This window comes from Pseudophryne corroboree, chromosome 4 (assembly GCF_028390025.1).
Source record: "Pseudophryne corroboree isolate aPseCor3 chromosome 4, aPseCor3.hap2, whole genome shotgun sequence".
NCBI lineage: Eukaryota > Metazoa > Chordata > Amphibia > Anura > Myobatrachidae > Pseudophryne > Pseudophryne corroboree.
In genome coordinates, this window is record NC_086447.1 from 121,376,234 (window position 1) to 121,398,158 (window position 21,925).

The window sequence follows — 21,925 nt, forward strand, 5'->3', positions numbered from 1 at the left end:
CAGTCTCGGAAATCTGCATGCGTGGACACCAGGATCACATCCTGGATTCCTAACCCTCGTCCCTCTAGGGTAGGGGTGGGCAAAATACGGCCCGCGGGCCGGATGCGGCCTGCAAACCGATCCTGCCCGGCCCACTGTCTCCCACCAGCAAGCAATGACAAGCGGCCTGACCAGCTGAGCTGCTTGTCATTGCTCTGCACTGCAGTACCTCCAAGCTGCCAGCGGCGCCTCTCTCCCCTGCTGCGTTGTAGCAGCCTCCTCCTCCCGCCTCCAGACTCCCCAGTGACAACGGCTGTGTTCAGCCGAAAAGGGGGTGGGGCTACGTGCCGATGAAGGGGCGGGGCTACATTGGACCTCAGGGGGCGGAGCTACACGGACAAGAGCCAGACTGCTGCAAATCCATCCTTCCTGCCACTGCCAGCCAGATCAGTAAGTTAATGGGAAAAGTGAGTGAGAGAAAATAAGAATTTACTTACCGATAATTCTATTTCTCATAGTCCGTAGTGGATGCTGGGGACTCCGTAAGGACCATGGGGAATAGCGGCTCCGCAGGAGACTGGGCACATCTAAAGAAAGCTTTAGGACTATCTGGTGTGCACTGGCTCCTCCCCCTATGACCCTCCTCCAAGCCTCAGTTAGGATACTGTGCCCGGACGAGCGTACACAATAAGGAAGGATTTTGAATCCCGGGTAAGACTCATACCAGCCACACCAATCACACCGTATAACCTGTGATCTGAACCCAGTTAACAGCATGATAACAGAGGAGCCTCTGAAAGATGGCTCACAACAATAATAACACGATTTTTGTAACAATAACTATGTACAAGTATTGCAGACAATCCGCACTTGGGATGGGCGCCCAGCATCCACTACGGACTATGAGAAATAGAATTATCGGTAAGTAAATTCTTATTTTCTCTAACGTCCTAAGTGGATGCTGGGGACTCCGTAAGGACCATGGGGATTATACCAAAGCTCCCAAACGGGCGGGAGAGTGCGGATGACTCTGCAGCACCAAATGAGAGAACTCCAGGTCCTCCTCAGCCAGGATATCAATTTTGTAGAATTTTACAAACGTATTTGCTCCTGACCAAGTAGCTGCTCGGCAAAGTTGTAAAGCCGAGACCCCTCGGGCAGCCGCCCAAGATGAGCCCACCTTCCTTGTGGAGTGGGCATTTACAGATTTTTGGCTGTGGCAGGCCTGCCACAGAATGTGCAAGCTGAATTGTACTACAAATCCAACGAGCAATAGTCTGCTTAGAAGCAGGAGCACACAGCTTGTTGGGTGCACACAGGATAAACAGCGAGTCAGATTTCCTGACTCCAGCCGTCCTGGAAACATATATTTTCAGGGCACTGACAACGTCTAGCAACTTGGAGGCCTCCAAGTCCCTAGTAGCCGCAGGCACCACCAATAGGTTGGTTCAGGTGAGACGCTGAAACCACCTTGGGGAGAAACTGAGGACGAGTCCTCAATTCCGCCCTGTCCGAATGGAAAATCAGATAAGGGCTTTTTCAGGATAAAGCCGCCAATTCTGACACGCGCCTGGCCCAGGCCAGGGCCAACAGCATGACCACTTTCCATGTGAGATATTTTAACTCCACAGATTTAAGTGGTTCAAACCAATGTGACTTTTGGAACCCAAAACTACATTGAGATCCCAAAGTGCCACTGGAGGCACAAAAGGAGGCTGTATATGCAGTACCCCTTTTACAAACGTCTGAACTTCAGGGACTGAAGCTAGTTCTTTTTGGAAGAAAATTGACAGGGCCGAAATTTGAACCTTAATGGACCCCAATTTCAGGCCCATAGACACTCCTGTTTGCAGGAAATGTAGGAATCGACCCAGTTGAATTTCCTCCGTCGGGCCTTACTGGCCTCGCACCACGCAACATATTTTCGCCAATTGCGGTGATAATGTTTTTGCGGTTACATCCTTCCTGGCTTTGATCAGGATAGGGATGACTTCATCCGGAATGCCTTTTTTCCTTCAGGATCCAGCGTTCAACCGCCATGCCGTCAAACGCAGCCGCGGTAAGTCTTGGAACAGACAGGGTCCTTGCTGGAGCAGGTCCCTTCTTAGAGGTAGAGGCCACGGATCCTCCGTGAGCATCTCTTGAAGTTCCGGTTACCAAGTCCTTCTTGGCCAATCCGGAACCACGAATATAGTGCTTACTCCTCTCCATCTTATCAATCTCAGTACCTTGGGTATGAGAGGCAGAGGAGGGAACACATACCCTGACTGGTACACCCACGGTGTTACCAGAGCGTCTACAGCTTATTGCCTGAGGGTCCCTGGACCTGGTGCAATACCTGTCGAGTTTTTAATCATGTGGAAGACTTCTGGGTGAAGTCCCCACTCTCCCGGGTGGAGGTCGTGCTGAGGAAGTCTGCTTCCCAGTTGTCCACTCCCGGAATGAATACTGCTGACAGTGCTATCACATGATTTTCCGCCCAGCGAAGAATCCTTGCAGCTTCTGCCATTGCCCTCCTGCTTCTTGTGCCACCCTGTCTGTTTACGTGGGTGACTGCCGTGATGTTGTCCGACTGGATCAACACCGGCTGACCTTGAAGCAGAGGTCTTGCTAAGCTTAGAGCATTGTAAATGTCCCTTAGCTTCAGGATATTTATGTGAAGTGATGTCTCCAGGCTTGACCATAAGCCCTGGATATTCCTTCCCTGTGTGACTGCTCCCCAGCCTCGCAGGCTGGCATCCGTGGTCACCAGGACCCAGTCCTGAATGCCTAATCTGCGGCCCTCTAGAAGATGAGCACTCTGCAACCACCACAGGAGGGACACCCTTGTCTTTGGTGACAGGGTTATCCGCTGATGCATCTGAAGATGCGATCCGGACCATTTGTCCAGCAGGTCCCACTAGAAAGTTCTTGCGTGGAATCTGCCGAATGGGATTGCTTCGTAGGAAGCCACCATTTTACCCAGAACCCTTGTGCATTGATGCACTGAGACTTGGCTCTGTTTTAGGAGGTTCCTGACTAGCTCGGATAACTCCCTGGCTTTCTCCTCCGGGAGAAACACCTTTTTCTGGACTGTGTCCAGGATCATCCCTAGGAACAGAAGACACGTCGTCGGAACCAGGTGCGATTTTGGAATATTGAGAATCCAATCGTGCTGCCGCAACACTACCTGAGATAGTGCTACACCGACCTCCAACTGTTCCCTGGATCTTACCCTTATCAGGGAATTGTCCAAGGAAGGGATAACTAAAATTCACTTCCTTCGAAGGAATATCATCATTTCGGCCATTACCTTGGTAAAGACCCGGGGTGCCGTGTACCATCCATACGGCAGCGTCTGAACTGATAGTGACAGTTCTGTACCATAAACCTGAGGTACCCTTGGTGAGAAGGGTAAATTTTGACATGAAGGTAAGCATCCTTGATGTCCCGAGACATCATGTAGTCCCCTTCTTCCAGGTTCGCAATCACTGCTCTGAGTGACTCAATCTTGAATTTGAACCTCTGTACGTAAGTGTTCAAAGATTTTAGATTTAGAATCGGTCTCACCGAGCCGTCCGGCTTCGGTACCACAACAGTGTGGAATAATACCCCGTTCCCTGTTGCAGGAGGGGTATCTTGATTATCACCTGCTGGGAATACAGCTTGTGAATGGCTTCCAAAACTGTCTCCCTGTCAGAAGGAGACATCGGTAAAGCCGACTTTAGGAAACGGCGAGGGGGAGACGTCTCGAATTCTAATTTGTACCCCTGAGATATCACCTGAAGGATCCAGGGGTCTACTTGCGAGTGAGCCCACTGCGTGCTGAAATTCATTGAGACGGACCCCCACCGTGCCTGATTCTGCTTGTAAAGCCCCAGCGTATACTGAGGGCTTGGCAGAGGCGGGAGAGGGTTTCTGTTCCTGGGAACTGGCTGATTTCTGCAGCCTTTTTCCTCTCCCTCTGTCACGGGGCAGAAATGAGGAACCTTTTGCCCGCTTGTCCACGAAAAGACTGCGCCTGATAATACGGCGTCTTCTCATGTTGAGAGGCGACCTGGGGTACAAACGTGGAATTCCCAGCTGTTGCCGTGGCCACCAGGTCTGAAAGACCGACCCCAAATAACTCCTCCCTTAATAAAGCAATACTTCCAAATGCCGTTTGGAATACGCATCACCTGACCACTGACGTGTCCATAACCCTCTACTGGTAGAAATGGACAACGCGCTTAGACTTGATGCCAGTCGGCAAATATTCCGCTGTGCATCACGCATATATAAAAATGCATCTTTTAAATGCTCTATAGGCAAAAATATACTGTCCCTATCTAGGGTATCAATATTTTCAGTCAGGGAATCCGACCACGCCAACCCAGCACTGCACATCCAGGCTGAGGCGATTGCTGGTCGCAGTATAACACCAGTATGTGTGTAAATACCTTTTAGGATACCCTCCTGCTTTCTATCAGCAGGATCCTTAAGGGCGGCCATCTCAGGCGAAGGTAGAGCCCTTACAAGCGTGTGAGCGCTTTATCCCCCCTAGGGGGTGTTTCCCAACGCACCCTAACCTCTGGCGGGAAAGGATATAATGCCAATAACATTTTAGAAATTATCCGTTGTTATCGGGGGAAACCCACGCATCATCACACACCTCATTTAATTTCTCAGATTCAGGAAAACTACAGGTAGTTTTTCCTCACCGAACATAATACCCCTTTTTTTGGTGGTACTCGTATTATCAGAAATGTGTAAAACATTTTTCATTGCCTCAATCATGTAACGTGTGGCCCTACTGGAAGTCACATTCGTCTCTTCACCGTCGACACTGGAGTCAGTATCCGTGTCGGCGTCTATATCTGCCATCTGAGGTAACGGGCGCTTTAGAGCCCCTGACGGCCTATGAGACGTCTGGACAGGCACAAGCTGAGTAGCCGGCTGTCTCATGTCAACCACTGTCTTTTATACAGAGCTGACACTGTCACGTAATTCCTTCCAACAGTTCATCCACTCAGGTGTCGACCCCCTAGGGGGTGACATCACTATTACAGGCTATCTGCTCCGTCTCCACATCATTTTTCTCCTCATACATGTCGACACAAAAGTACCGACATACAGCACACACACAGGGAATGCTCTGATAGAGGACAGGACCCCACTAGCCCTTTGGGGAGACAGAGGGAGAGTTTGCCAGCACACACCAGAGCGCTATATATATACAGGGATAACCTTATATAAGTGTTTTTCCCCTTATAGCTGCTGTATAGTTAATACTGCGCCCAATTAGTGCCCCCCTCTCTTTTTTTAACCCTTTCTGTAGTGTAGTGACTTCAGGGGAGAGACAGGGAGCTTCCCTCCAACGGAGCTGTGAGGGAAAATGGCGCCAGTGTGCTGAGGAGATAGGCTCCGCCCCTTTTTCGCGGACTTTTCTCCTGCTTTTTTATGGATTCTGGCAGGGGTTAAATGCATCCATATAGCCCAGGAGCTATATGTGATGCATTTTTTTTGCCATCCAAGGTGTTTTTATTGCGTCTCAGGGCGCCCCCCCCCCAGTGCCCTGCACCCTCAGTGACCGAAGTGTGAAGTGTGCTGAGAGCAATGGCGCACAGCAGCAGTGCTGTGCGCTACCTTGTTGAAGACAGGACGTCTTCTGCCGCCGATTTTCCGGACCTCTTCTGCCTTCTGGCTCTGTAAGGGGGCCGGCGGCGCGGCTCTGGGACCCATCCAAGCTGGGCCTGTGATCGTCCCTCTGGAGCTAATGTCCAGTAGCCTAAGAAGCCCAATCCACTCTGCACGCAGGTGAGTTCGCTTCTTCTCCCCTTAGTCCCTCGATGCAGTGAGCCTGTTGCCAGCAGGTCTCACTGAAAATAAAAAACCTAATCTAAAACTTTCACTAAGAAGCTCAGGAGAGCCCCTAGTGTGCACCCTTCTCGTTCGGGCACAGAGATCTAACTGAGGCTTGGAGGAGGGTCATAGGGGGAGGAGCCAGTGCACACCAGATAGTCCTAAAGCTTTCTTTAGATGTGCCCAGTCTCCTGCGGAGCCGCTATTCCCCATGGTCCTTACGGAGTTCCCAGCATCCACTTAGGACGTTAGAGAAAGTGTGTGTGTAAATATATATATATATATATATATGAGAGCGTGTGTGTGTGTGTGTGTGTGTGTGTGTGTGTGTGTGTGTATTTGTGTGTGCGGACAGTGGCGTCAGACTGTTTTTAGGTTGGGGGGAGAGATCTTTAGCTCTCGCTGTACCAAACCCTCCTGTGTTCTGTCACCGTGTCACCCCCCCCCCCCGTGTTCTGTCACCGTGTCACACCCCCCGTGTTCTGTCACCGTGTCACACACCCCGTGTTCTGTCACCGTGTCACCCCCCCGTGTTCTGTCACCGTGTCACACACCCCGTGTTCTGTCACCGTGTCACAACCCCCGTGTTCTGTCACCGTGTCACCCCCCCCGTGTTCTGTCACTGTGTCACCCCCACGTGTTCTGTCACTGTGTCACCCCCCTGTGTTCTGTCACTGTGTCACCCCCCCCCGTGTTCTGTCACTGTGTCACCCCCCCCCCGTGTTCTGTCACTGTCACCCCCCCCCCGTGTTCTGTCACCCCCCCCCCCCGTGCTCTGTCACTGTCACCCCCCCGTGTTCTGTCACTGTCACCCCCCCCGTGTTCTGTCACCGTGTCACCCCCCCGTGTTCTGTCACCGTGTCACCCCCACTGTGTTCTGTCACCGTGTCACCCCCACTGTGTTCTGTCACCGTGTCACCCCCACCGTGTTCTGTCACCGTGTCACCCCCATCGTGTTCTGTCACCGCGTCACCCCCACCGTGTTCTGTCACCGCGTCACACCCCCCCGTGTTCTGTCACCGTGTCACCCCCACCGTGTTCTGTCACCGTGTCACCCCCACCGTGTTCTGTCACTGTGTCACCCCCGTGTGCTGTCACTGTGTCACCCCCCCGTGTGCTGTCACTGTGTCACCCCCCCGTGTGCTGTCACCGTGTCACCCCCCGTGTGCTGTCACCGTGTCACCCCCACCGTGTGCTGTCACTGTGTCACCCCCCCATGTTCTGTCACTGTGTCACACCCCCCGTGTACTGTCACCGTGTCACCCCCATGGTGTTCTGTCACTGTCAACCCCACCGTGTTCTGTCACCGTGTCGCCCAGAGGCGTCACCGGGTGTGGTGACACCCGGAGCGCACTCGGTACTATTACACACACACACACACACCCCCCGCTCAAGCAGTGTGGTGCCCAAAAGGGGGTGCGGCTTAATTTGAAAGGGGCGTGGTCTGGTGGGTCTTTTCTCTTTCGCTTCGGGGGCATGTCCAGCTTCCCCGAAGATGCTGGCTGCCCCCGGAGACTGGACTGTGTGTGTGCCGACTCTAATCTGTGACCCCTCGTGTTCTGTCACTGTGTCACACTCCCCGTGTCCTATCACTGTGTCACACCTTTCCCCAGAGGCCATAAGACACTGGATAATTTGCTTGCTGCGCAATAATTATCCTAAATAAAATGTTAATGTGTAAAAGGGTACCTTCCGTACTGTGTAAAAGGGAGCTCTACTTGCTGTAATGCGTGTAAGTGGCGCAATTTGAATAATGGAGACTATTGTGCAGCCTAAAACGAATCTGTATTATTTTTTGTCCACACTCCTTCCACATGAAGCCACGTCCCTATATTTTTGGCAAGTGGGGGGAGCTGCTATTTTGTGTGTGGCCCTCGGATACTGACAGGAAATGTCAAGTGGCCCCTCAGCTGAAATAATTGCCCACCCCTGCTCTAGGGGGTGAGAACTGAGCTGACACCACAGGAGCGATATCCTGACTATTAGGATTATAATCCGCATGTATCGGTGAGACCCGGACCACAGGTCCAACTGGCCCCGTGAAAACCACCTTGGCAGTTGACCTGCTCACCGAAAAGCCTCTGAGGCCGCACCAACACCTTCATCAACGGACATATTGATGGATTGTCACTGCAAAACTGATCCGAGTCAGCATCCTCAGACCTCTTTCCATAGGAAACACAGAACCTTCCGACATCTGCGTCATTGGGAACAACAGCTATAACCTGTGTTGAAGAACAGTCAGAGGGAAACAACGATTTGCACCACTCGTTTCATGACCTCGCCTTAAGCAGGAGAGTGTCTCAGTACATAATAACAATGGGACTTACTATTTAAAGAACCCATCATACTGCCATCACTCCGGTGAAATGGCAACGACAACCTGGATATCGACCTAGGTAAGCTAAATGTGGGGAAAAACGCATTTAACCCCTTTTCTACCTTTACGTGCTGAAGCACCTTCATACGTAGAAACTTTATATTCTAGAATTTTTAATTATTTTTTTTTTTTTGGGATAGCAGGACAATGTCCTGAACCTGACACCACTCTGGTATGGCGTCGCGTACTACCTCCCCTTCCAGAGGGGAATCGCTAAGATCTATTAAAAAAAAAATCAGTGAGGGGAATCATCTGTAAACCCCAGCATGTCTTCTATGAGTAACTCCCAGGTCCATGTCCAATCTCGGACTGACTGAAGAGTACTAGACGAGTTTCCACCAGAGTGGCCTCCAGTCAGATAGACCACCGACATGCCATGGATGTGTTAGACAACAGACAACAACATCCGCTTCTTCGAACCTAACAAGGCTGCAGAACTCTTACCTTGTCACCTTCCACAATTTGCACCGAAAGGAAAAAAGAAAAGTATCAAACCGGTTAAACTGACAGCATCCCACAACCGAACGCGTCACCAACCGTTGCGAGGGAATTCAACACACGTAGTCAGACTTACCCGCGGTGTCTGCCAAGATCGACTAAACCGAGGACACCCTGAAGGGTTACCTCTTCTGTCTTTGTACATATTACTTTTTATATGATCAGTTTCCTTATAATAATTACAGTGTTAAAGTGAATATTTCTATTTCCCTAGTGAAGGGTTAAAACATGCTTTATGAACTCTTATGTGTTTGCAATGGATGCTGCTGCCCTGTGTTAGATGCCTTTGTCTCTCATACAGATACCAGGCTTGTGTGGGTCTGGCATCCAAGGTCAGCTCTCTACTAGATGAAACCTGCTTTTTCTACTTCTGTGTGTTACTAAAAGATCCTTTGTTAAGTTTCGCCTGATGCAACATATATAACATCTGCCTGGCAACTGCTATATCCAATTATGTTATGTCAAGTATTAACCACCCCTACGTACCCCACCCAGGCACCTACCCCTAAGCCAATGAGCCCTTTTACACTTGTCAGTTCCACCCATATGCATTGTCTTATATACTCTTGTTAACTTTATAATAAACAGTGTGAATTTTAACTGCTTGTCTGTGCATGTACCTTGTGGTTAAAAGTTTACACTCCAGACGTCTGTAAGGCCATCACATCGAGGGTTAAAGAAAATAAGGTCAAATCCTTTCAGCTGGGGGTTATGTCCGGGATTCAGTGATCGTCCCCGAATAATAAAGATAGAAGATTTATTGTCTGTCTTTGCTATGCGGGATTGCGGTCATACACTGAAGCTGAATCCGTGTCAGTGTTCCGGGAACACGTGACAAGGTAATATTTAAGTCCGGGACTTAATATTACGAAGTTTTTAAAACAGGTATCAGGGATACCATAGAATCTTTAATGTCTGGGACTTAAAGATACGTCTGAGAAGGGACCAGGGGTCCGAGCGCACTTCTCCAAAGACGTTAGTATCTGGGATACTTAAAAATAGACCTGGGAGTCTATACGTAACGTAGAGAATACCCCGATTTGATCGCCTATATATTTCTGTATGTTTGTAGTGAGATAAGTTCTTATATTTGGTCCAGACGGCTGGTAAGTTTTCGTCTGCCAGATATCTTTACTCAAACACTTTTCTTGCTTCCTGTCTAAAACGCTGTATTTTTTCTGACATCTTGTACGAAGGTAAGCGTACCCGTCAAAAGATTTCATGTTCTCATTATACAGATAATATTGTGATATTGTCAATGACTAATTAACTGGTGTTAGCTAATGCATGCATAGAAAGTTTTTGTAAATTGCATTTTTTTTGTTGTGAAATTTCATAGAAAGTCTTTTTGTTGTGAAATTGCATAGAAGGTTTTTTTTGTAAACTGCATTTTTGTTGTGATATTGCATAGACAGTTGTTGTGGGTTGTTGTGGAAATTGCGTAGAAAGCTGGTGTAGATTGCATTTTTACTATGGGAGGGACCTATGTATAAGTAGAGTGTCGTATATTTTAGATAATTTTCTTTTAAAAAGTTGTACTGTTGATTTATATTACTGTCTGACAATGGGCTCTAGTCAGAGTAAAAAAAACTGCATATCCCCCGCCCCTCCCTGGTGAGACATGCAGGATGTATGTTGCCCGTAACTCTACCTCAGAGTATTATTTAGTTAACCCATGGGTGGATAATTTAGCGGGATGGACAGAGAAAGCAGGACGGGACCCATTCCTACGGGAAGGCAGTAATTACCTTTTCTATATGGAGATTTAAGAAAAAATGTCAGTTTCCAATAGCACAGAAGCGAAGCTGCAGAGGAATTGTAAGTCTTTGAAATCCCTCTCGCCCCCCCCCCCCCCCCCTTTTTTGCATTCCAATGTATCCTGCGCTCAGAGACACAAATCTCTTGGCAGCAGTAACCCTTTCACACTAAATGGGATCGCTTCCAACTTCACTGCTGGAGGGTGCGTCCACTAGCTCTATCCCTAACGCACCAATAACCCAGAGTTTAGATAATAGTAAAACACTGTCCCAAGCCCACCATTACCCTCGATGGCTGTATATCTTATTTACGCAAAACTTGCAAAGGACGCAGCTATACACATATGAAGGAAGTTTTTTTTTTGCCTGTGTTTTTTTTGCCTGTCGCTGTAGCTTGTAAAAAGAAACCTGCGCCCACTCATAACTATCAGAGCTCCAGACGCTTTGACAGACAGAACCAACCCCGCAGTCAGGGAACATTCCAAAGACCCCGCGCACTGACGGGGCCCGGAGGAGGGTATCCCAGCCTTTATTCAACTCTCCCGTCATAGTGAGATTCACCTCTGCTGCCACTTATTATAAATGGAAGTAAAATTCCCTTTTTAGTGGACAGCGGTGCAGCAGCCAGTGTTTTGTGTTCTGACTTATGCAATACCCCCTCTCACCAGAAAAGATAGAAGGTCTCCGCCCCATGATACAGCAATTCTTACAACAGGGTATCTCAGACATATTGTATCACCATACTGTACTCCTGTGAACCCTGTTGCCAAAGCTGATGGTAGTTTGGGATTTGTACAGGATCTCAGAGCGATCAATCAGTTAATTGTCCCAGTTGCACCAATTGTTCCAGATGTAAACTCACTCATTTCTGCAATCCCTGCAGATGCTGTGTTCTTCTCTGAAATTGATTTGAAGAATGCCTTTTTTTTCAGCATATCTGTAGATTCACAGACACAATTACTTTTTGCCTTTTCTTTTGAGGGTAAACAACTTACCTGGTGCAGATTATTGACGCACCTGTTGTCTCCAGGCCACATTGAGGCCCTGGCAACCTCACCATGGTTCAGTCCTGCTACAGTATGCAGATGATCTGCTGCTCTGTAGTAAAACTGGGGAGGCCTGCCGAGAGGATGGTGTTTCATTACTAAACTGGCTTTGTGAATGTGGACACAAGGTGTCCAAAATAAAAATGCAATGGTGTAAAAAGCATGTTGATTACTTAGGTTTTGTGCTCACTCAGGGAGAGAGAAAAGTCAGTCCACAATGCATACAGTCTGTATTGGGCCTGGTCACCCCAACTACCCAGAAGGAACTACTGTCCTTCCTGGGTATGGTAAATTACTGCAGACAGTGGATATCTGATTGCTCTTATTGTGATAACATTTTGAGACAAGCCACACTGAAGGACAAACCTAAAACTGTACAATGGTCACAAGAAATGTTAACTGCATATGAAAGTTTAAAATGTATGTTGATGAAAAGTCCGGCACTTGGCCTCCCCAGTTATGTACTACCTTTCCATCTATATGCAAGGGACAATTGTAAAACCATGGCGGGGGTGCTCACACAGTTTCATGGAGGGAAGTTGCGCCCCGTGGCATTTTTTTTTTCCAAAGTCATGCCAGTGTCTGTACAAGGTATGCCTGCCTGCCTCAGGGCTTTGGCAGCCTGTGCAATGGTTGCAGAAATGGCCACTACCCTCACTTTAGGCCACATCACAGTACTCCACACCACACATGATGTCCTGGCAATACTTAAAGGCTTACACACAGCACATGTCAGCACAACGCCTTAGTGGATATGAAGTACTCCTTTTGAGTAACCCTACCCTTACCATTAAGTACACTGCTGGTTCTTCTGGCCCTGCACCCATTCTCAATGCCCTTTTAGGCTTGAAAGGTCCCGAGGATGAACCACCCGACCTACATGACTGTGCTGCTTCCATTGAAGCTGAAACTTCTCCCAGACTTGACATGTCTCCCGTTCCCATACCAGGCACAGACATTGTTTTTGTTGACGACTCCTGTAGTAGGCCCAATGACAATACATACCAGGCTAGCTATGCCATTGTCACCCTCCCTGATACTGTGTTGGAAACCCTACCAATACCTTATCAGTCCGCGCAAGCTGCAGAACTCATTGCACTCACTAGAGCATGTCCCTCCCTTGACAACGTCCATCTGCTCACTCAACTTCAAGCTGCTGCGACTAATACTGATCTCTCCGACTGGACTTACCCAATTCTGCAGAAAAAATCCTAAATCAGGATTAATCTGCAAAGAGGGGAAACCCTGTATACCCCAGTCCAGTGCCCCTTTGCTCGTTGCCCAGTGCCGTGGTGTTGGTCACCGTGGTGAAGCCACAACACTCCTCCTACTAACCAGTGATTTTTATGTTACTAATGCCAAATCACTTGTGGACCAGTATGTTAGCAGATGCATCACTTGCCTCAGGAACAACCCTAATAAAGCTAAACACCAGCATCTTGAATACCCCACAGAAAACTCTAGGTTACTCCCCATTTAAAATACTAATGGGCAGGCCTTTTCCCACACCCTGGGCTAAGAAACCACTAGTAATACAGGAAGGAGATCTAGAACTTATCAGAGAAGAGTATGTCAGGTCCCTGATAACAAAACTGAATGAAATTGAACATGAGGTTGTTTGTAAAAACCCTTTTGAATCCACAGGAACCTACACACCCCTTTAAAGTCGGAGACAGAGTCGTGGTGAAGGTGCTCCCCAGGAACAAGAGCCCAGGAGACTTCACCTATGGTCCAGAGACAGAGGTCGTAGCAGTTACCCGAACAGCAGTCCTGACAGAGGAAAGTCCTACCTGGATCCATGCATCCCGAGTAAAAAAGGTTCCTAGACCAGACCTAGAGAGGGAAGCAAGTGATTCCAGTGAGGTACGAACCGGGGCAGACAGCCCTGACCTCCCACCTAGCGAAGAAAGAAGAACAGAAGAAGATGAGGAACCTGTCCCCTATCTTTATCCTGGGGACTACCTTGATAGCCCTACTGGCCCTCACTCACCACACAATATGTGAGGTTGATATTACACAGACTAATGGGATCCCCACCTTGTGGTACAATTCCTCCAATACACACGTAGCCACATATATCCTTGACTATTTTATGTTCCCCAAAATTGCTGATGACAAATATTATATACAACAAAGGAGGAAATCAGGAATGTCTGAGACAGTATATATTTGTGTTACTGACGAATGGTACTATGACAATAGATATTATGGATCTAATTGTAATTCCTGGGAAGCTGTGGGGTGGAATACAGGAGTAGATTGGAAATATGGCCCATCGTTTGCAAAGAATAGATGGAGCAAATATGGAGTACCCCTACTTTCTAGACTATCCATTCATAAGATGGATGAAGGCCCAAATTCATACAGGTTTAGACTAAACATAGTGAATCCTAGCAGAAGCGACAATGAGACTTATGTACTTGGTATATGGTGGCAAGCAGGGTATTATAGTGCAAGGCAAATGTTTTATTTATGGGATATGTATAAAAACCCAAAATACCAGCCTAAAATTGCTCCCCAAAACAAACCTTTAAAGCCCCATATTGCCACTTTTAAAGATATGGTGGCTATTACTAACCCTACCTTTGAAGACACCCTAGCTATTGAAACTGGTTTCTCTGACATTAATTTTTGGTTGGAATGGATGAAGTATAGTGCTAACAAACACAATAAAAGCAACTGTTATGTCTGTGGCAAATCTAGGCCCCACCTAGGTACAGTGCCCCTTAATATACCCCTAGAACAAGAAAATTGTTTTTTTCAGCCTTTTTAATGACACCAAAACAAATGACAGTCAGTGCGAAATGTGGAAAAGGGAATATCCCATATTGTCAAAAAATCCCAACCCAGGAAGCACCATAACCATATATCCTGGAAACTATACCTGTTATACATCTAACATCACCCCAGGGAGAAATTTAAAAACCTTCCCACCAGGGTATTGTGCAAATAAAAGAACAACTGTTTTAGTCAACCAAACTAGATCATTAGGCGACATTTATTACATATGTGGGAAACTGTAAATAAAAACGTAGCCTGGATTAATTATATATATTATAATCAACAAAGATTTGTTAATGATACCAAAGATGCTCTTAAAGGTATAGCTGAACAGCTAGAAGCCACTTCCCAAATGACATCCCAAAATAGAATGGCCCTTGACATGATCCTAGCAGAAAAAGGCGGTACATGTGTTTACATTAGTAAGGTGGAAGGCTGTTGTACATATATTCCTGACAACACTGGTCCCAATGGTAAGGTTACTTTAGCCATAAACAAGTTAGAAACCTTATCCATAGAACTTAAGAAAAATTCAGGTATTGATAACCCATGGAGCCAATATTTTGGATGGTTTGAAAATTGGAAACTGGCTCTTGTGCAAATAAGCATATTTAAACTCATAACTTTAATTCTTTTAGGCATTATAGTTTATTGTGTAATTCCCTGTGGAAAGAAACTTACCTCCAAAGGCATTGATAAGGCCCTGATGTATTATGACATAACCACCAGTCCTGTCACCTCCTCTGATAGTAAGGGACCCGACGATTATGTCCAATATCTCAAGAACTGGAGAAACAAGAAAGGAGCCTCACTCAAGAATCATGTCATATAATAATCATGATTCTAAGAGGGGATTGAAGGGTTACCTCTTCTGTCTTTGTACATATTACTTTTTATATGATCAGTTTCCTTATAATAATTACAGTGTTAAAGTGAATATTTCTATTTCCCTAGTGAAGGGTTAAAACATGCTTTATGAACTCTTATGTGTTTGCAATGGATGCTGCTGCCCTGTGTTAGATGCCTTTGTCTCTCATACAGATACCAGGCTTGTGTGGGTCTGGCATCCAAGGTCAGCTCTCTACTAGATGAAACCTGCTTTTTCTACTTCTGTGTGTTACTAAAAGATCCTTTGTTAAGTTTCGCCTGATGCAACATATATAACATCTGCCTGGCAACTGCTATATCCAATTATGTTATGTCAAGTATTAACCACCCCTACGTACCCCACCCAGGCACCTACCCCTAAGCCAATGAGCCCTTTTACACTTGTCAGTTCCACCCATATGCATTGTCTTATATACTCTTGTTAACTTTATAATAAACAGTGTGAATTTTAACTGCTTGTCTGTGCATGTACCTTGTGGTTAAAAGTTTACACTCCAGACGTCTGTAAGGCCATCACATCGAGGGTTAAAGAAAATAAGGTCAAATCCTTTCACACCCCTACAGCGGTACTCCGTCCCAGGGAAACACTCCGGTATCTCTCGGATTCAGCCTCAGCAGTTCTACTGCAGACGCACTGCAACCCGTCGCCATGTTATAGAAAAGGATCAACATAAGACACATCCCCTCTTTCTATAGGGTAAATCTATCGGATGCCTTTCCGAATACCACATTCCCCCCATGTGCAGGCAATGTACATAACTCCAAAGTAAAGAATAAAATATCACTTAGCTTCCTGTGTACGATCCTTTGCGACAGGGTCCCGTGTCGACCAGGAGTTGATTTTCACAGTATTCTATCCGTAGCGGAAAAGAATAAACATTCGGGCTTCTTCCTGACACCAACTCGTCACGGCCGACCAAGAGCTTTACCAACAGAGCGACCAGCACATGAGAAGGAATATTATTACTGCAGCATCCATTAAAAATTTTATATGAATACACATAAGGTAATACACAATTACACACATATCCTAAATATATCTATATCTATATATATATCTCTATATATATATATATATATATATATATATATACATACACATAAGCGGATTATCCGGAACCAATGGGTCCCTAGTGACATTAATGTGTTCTGACTGTGTATGATCATGTACTGAAGCCCCAGTTGTGGATCCGCCAGGAAACAATATGGTCGACAGAGAACCTAGTATTCGTCGACAGAAGGGAGTAGTAATCATGCAAAATAACAACTTTATAACTCCAAGGGGACTGAAGGAAGATACATAATAATTTCAATAACACTCCCCTATATGTACTACCATGTCTGCGCACGAGCTACAGGCCCACGGAACCGTACCCTACATATACATATAACATATATACAGGCATAGGTAGTTACCGCATGTTAATTAACACCCAGTAATAAAAGTCGGTGCCGACAGAATCACCCACATACTACTGTGTCTCCCATACCGAGTTTACTTTTGACAAGTATACAACTACCGACTTGCTGACACTGCATATACAGAAACAAGTACCAACAGTAGCCGGCAATGTCGACCGTGATCCGCATAAATGACAGAGCACGCACACCTGTCGACCTATGTCGACTAACTATAGTGGGTATCCGACAGGGAATACACAGATATAAATATGTATATTTATAACACACAGAATAACAGCCCATTTGTCCAAAAAATAGCGCTATTTTCCTCTAAACAGCACTCAACATTGTGCTCCCCCCATGCTTTTGGCGGGGACAAGCAGAAAATGGCGCTGTATCTTGAAGTGAAGGCTAAGCCCCGCCCGGCACGCTCCAGCCCGCAAACACTATAACTTCGTATATGCCAACGGGGGTCCCTATACAGTGTATAGACACTGTATAGGTATACTGTCACCCCCAACAAGTTATATAAACACATTTCTGCTCAGGGTGCTCCCTCCCTAGCGCCCTGCACCCTTGTAACAACCGTCGGCGTGTGGGAGCCATGGCGCGCAGCGTGACCGCTGCGATATGTGGCGGGGGTAACAGAACGGTGCCCAGGTACAGGGTCTGCACACATGCTAGCGGCATTTTAAAACTTCTAGTAACTTGCTGCCCAGGGCGCTCCCCCCCCAGCGCCCTGCACCCTGTGAGTGCCGTTGGTGTGTGGGAGCATGGAGCGCAGCGCGACCGCTGCGTGTTACCTCCGTTACTAAAGTCTTCTGCCGTCACTGAAGTCTTCTGTTCTTCACATACTTACCCGGCTTCTTTCTACTGGCTCTGTGAGGGGGGTGACGGCGCGGCTCCGGGAACAAGCAGCTAGGCGCACCAAGTGATCGAACCCTCTGGAGCTAATGTTGTCCAGTAGCCTAAGAAGCAGAGCCCTTGAACTAAGAAGAAGTAGGTCCTGCTTCTCTCCCCTCACTCCCACGCTGCAGGGAGCCTGTAGCCAGCAGGTCTGCCTGAAAATAAAAAACCTAACATAAAGTATTTTAGAGAAACTCAGTAGAGCTCCCCTAGTGTGTGTCCAGTCACTTCTGGGCACAAAGTCTAACTGAGGTCTGGGGGAGGGGCATAGAGGGAGGAGCCAGTTCACACCCAGTCAAAGTCTTTTTAGTGTGCCCAAGCTCCTGCGGATCCCGTCTATACCCCATGGTCCTTACGGAGTCCCCAGCATCCTCTAGGACGTCTGAGAAATAATAAGAATTTACTTACCGATAATTCTATTTCTCGGAGTCCGTAGTGGATGCTGGGGTTCCTGAAAGGACCATGGGGAATAGCGGCTCCGCAGGAGACAGGGCACAAAAGTAAAGCTTTTACAGGTCAGGTGGTGTGTACTGGCTCCTCCCCCTATGACCCTCCTCCAGACTCCAGTTAGGTACTGTGCCCGGACGAGCGTACACAATAAGGGAGGATTTTGAATCCCGGGTAAGACTCATACCAGCCACACCAATCACACCGTACAACTTGTGATCTAAACCCAGTTAACAGTATGATAACAGAGGAGCCTCTGAAAGATGGCTTCCTAAACAATAACCCGAATTAGTTAACAATAACTATGTACAAGTATTGCAGATAATCCGCACTTGGGATGGGCGCCCAGCATCCACTACGGACTCCGAGAAATAGAATTATCGGTAAGTAAATTCTTATTTTCTCTATCGTCCTAAGTGGATGCTGGGGTTCCTGAAAGGACCATGGGGATTATACCAAAGCTCCCAAACGGGCGGGAGAGTGCGGATGACTCTGCAGCACCGAATGAGAGAACTCCAGGTCCTCCTTTGCCAGGGTATCAAATTTGTAAAAATTTACAAACGTGTTCTCCCCTGACCACGTAGCTGCTCGGCAGAGTTGTAATGCCGAGACCCCTCGGGCAGGCGCCCAAGATGAGCCCACCTTCCTTGCGGAATGGGCCTTAACAGATTTAGGCTGTGGCAGGCCTGCCACAGAATGTACAAGTTGAATTTTGTTACAAATCCAACGAGCAATCGACTGCTTAGAAGCAGGTGCACCCAACTTGTTGGGTGCATACAGTATAAACAGCGAGTCAGATTTTCTGACTCCAGCCGTCCTTTAAATGTATATTTTTAAGGCTCTGACAACGTCCAACAACTTGGAGTCCTTCAAGTCGTCTGTAGCCGCAGGCACTACAATAGGCTGGTTCAGGTGAAACGCTGATACCACCTTAGGGAGAAAATGCGGACGCGTCCGCCGCTCTGCCCTATGTCGAATGGAAAATTAAATAAGGGCTTTTATAAAACAAAGCCGCCAGTTCAGATACTCTCCCGGCCGAAGCCAGGGCCAGTAACATAGTCACTTTCCATGTGAGATATTTCAAATCCACATTCTTTAGTGGTTCAAACCAATTGGATTTGAGGAAATCTAAAACTACATTTAGATCCCACGGTGCCACCTTAGGCACCACAGGAGGCTGTATATGCAGTACTCCTTTGATAAAAATCTGGACCTCAGGGACTGAGGCCAATTCTTTTTGGAAGAATATTGATATGGCCGAAATTTGAACCTTAATAGATCCCAATTTGAGACCCATAGACAATCCTGATTGCAGGAAATGTAGGAAAACGACCCAGTTGAAATTCCTCCATCGGAGCACTCCGCTGCTCGCACCACGCAACATATTTTCGCCAAATACGGCGATAATGCTTCGCGGTGACTTCCTTCCTTGCCTTTATCAAGGTAGGAATGACTTCTTCCGGAATGCCTTTTCCTTTTAGGATCTGGCATTCAAACGCCATGCCGTCAAACGCAGCCGCGGTAAGTCTTGAAAAAGACAAGGACCCTGCTGAAGCAGGTCCCTTCTCAGAAGTAGAGGCCACGGATCGTCCGTGACCATCTCTTGAAGTTCCGGGTACCAAGTCCTTCTTGGCCAATCCGGAGCCACTAGTCTTACTCCTCTTTGCCGTATAATCCTCAATACCTTTGGTATGAGAGGCAGAGGAGGAAACACATATACCGACTGGTACACCCAAGGTGTTACCAGCGCGTCCACAGCTATTGCCTGCGGATCTCTTGACCTGGCGCAATATCTGTCCAGTGTTTTGTTGAGGCGAGACGCCATCATGTCCACCATTGGTTTTACCCAACGGTTTAATAGCATGTGGAAAACTTCTGGATGAAGTCCCCACTCTCCCGGGTGAAGGTCGTGTCTGCTGAGGAAGTCTGCTTCCCAGTTGTCCACGCCCGGGATGAATACTGCTGACAGTGCTATCACGTGATTCTCCGCCCAGCGAAGGATCCTGGCAGCTTCTGCCATTGCCCTCCTGCTTCTTGTGCCGCCCTGTCTGTTTACATGGGCGACTGCCGTGATGTTGTCCGACTGGATCAACACCGGTCTTCCTTGAAGCAGAGGTTCCGCCTGGCTTAGAGCATTGTAGATTGCTCTTAGTTCCAGAATGCTTATGTGAAGAGACTTTTTCAGGCTCGACCACACTCCCTGGAAATTTCTTCCCTGTGTGACTGCTCCCCAGCCTCTCAGGCTGGCTTCCGTGGTCACCAGGATCCAATCCTGCATGCCGAATCTGCGGCCCTCCAATAGATGAGCCTCCTGCAACCACCACAGAAGGGATACCCTTGTCCTCGGCGACAGGGTTATCCGCAGGTGCATCTGAAGATGCGACCCTGACCATTTGTCCAACAGATCCCTTTGCATGGAATCTGCCAAAAGGGATTGCTTCGTAAGAAGCTACCATTTTTTCCCAGGACTCTTGTGCATTGATGTACAGACACCTTTCCTGGTTTTAGGAGGTTCCTGACCAGGTCAGATAACTCCTTGGCTTTTTCTTCGGGAAGAAAAACCTTTTTCTGAACTGTGTCCAGAATCATCCCCAGGAACAGCAGACGAGTTGTCGGCATTAATTGGGATTTTGGAATATTCAGAATCCATCCGTGCTGCTTTAGCACCTCTTGAGATAGTGCTAAACCCATCTCTAGCTGTTCTCTGGACCTTGCCCTTATTAGGAGATCGTCCAAGTATGGGATAATTAATACGCCTTTTCTTCGAAGAAGAAATATTATCTCGGCCATTACCTTTGTAAAGACCCGAGGTGCCGTGGACAAACCAAACGGCAGCGTCTGAAACTGATAGTGACAGTTTTGTACAACGAACCTGAGGTACCCCTGGTGTGAGGGGTAATTGGAACGTGGAGATACGCATCCTTGATGTCCAAGGATACCATAAAGTCCCCTTCTTCCAGGTTCGCTATCACTGCTCTGAGTGACTCCATCTTGAACTTGAACTTCTTTATGTACAGGTTCAAGGACTTCAGATTTAGAATAGGCCTTACCGAGCCATCCGGCTTCGGTACCACAAAAAGAGTGGAATAATACCCCTTCCCTTGTTGTAGAAGAGGTACCTTGACTATCACCTGCTGAGAATACAGCTTGTGAATGGCTTCCAAAACCGTCTCCCTTTCTGAGGGGGACGTTGGTAAAGCAGACTTCAGGAAACGGCGAGGTGGCTCTGTCTCTAATTTCAACCTGTACCCCTGAGATATTATCTGCAGGATCCAGGGATTTACCTGCGAGTGAGCCCACTGCGCGCTGTAATTCTTGAGACGACCGCCTACCGCCCCCGAGTCCGCTTGCGAAGCCCCAGCGTCATGCTGAGGCTTTTGTAGAAGCCGGGGAGGGCTTCTGTTCCTGGGAAGGAGCTGCCTGTTGCTGTCTCTTCCCTCGTCCTCTGCCTCGTGGCAGATATGAATAGCCCTTTGCTCTCTTATTTTTAAAGGAACGAAAGGGCTGCGGTTGAAAGGTCGGTGCCTTTTTCTGTTGGGGAGTGACTTGAGGTAGAAAGGTGGATTTCCCGGCCGTAGCCGTGGCCACCAAATCCGATAGACCGACCCCAAATAACTCCTCTACGCATCGCCTGTCCACTGTCGTGTCCATAAAGCTCTTCTGGCCGAAATGGACATAGCACTTACCCGTGATGCCAGTGTGCAGATATCTCCCTGTGCATCACGCATATAAAGAAATGCATCCTTTATTTGTTCTAACGACAGTAAAATATTGTCCCTGTCCAGGGTATCAATATTTTCGATCAGGGACTCTGACCAAACTACCCCAGCACTGCACATCCAGGCAGTCGCAATAGCTGGTCGTAGTATAACACCTGCATGTGTGTATATACCTTTTTGGATATTTTCCATCCTCCTATCTGATGGATCTTTAAGTGCGGCCGTCTCAGGAGAGGGTAACGCCACTTGTTTTGATAAGCGTGTTAGCGCTTTGTCCACCCTAGGAGGTGTTTCCCAGCGCTC

General features: G+C 47.5%; 1 long non-coding RNA gene across 1 annotated transcript; it reads left to right on the plus strand.

Moving 5' to 3' along the window:
• The first annotated feature begins 8,797 nt into the window (after positions 1 to 8,797).
• LOC134909016 (uncharacterized) lies at positions 8,798 to 15,601 on the plus strand. Its single transcript, XR_010175828.1, has 2 exons — positions 8,798 to 9,652; positions 13,125 to 15,601. It is a non-coding gene; the product is annotated as an uncharacterized LOC134909016 (long non-coding RNA).
• The last annotated feature ends 6,324 nt before the right edge of the window (positions 15,602 to 21,925 follow it).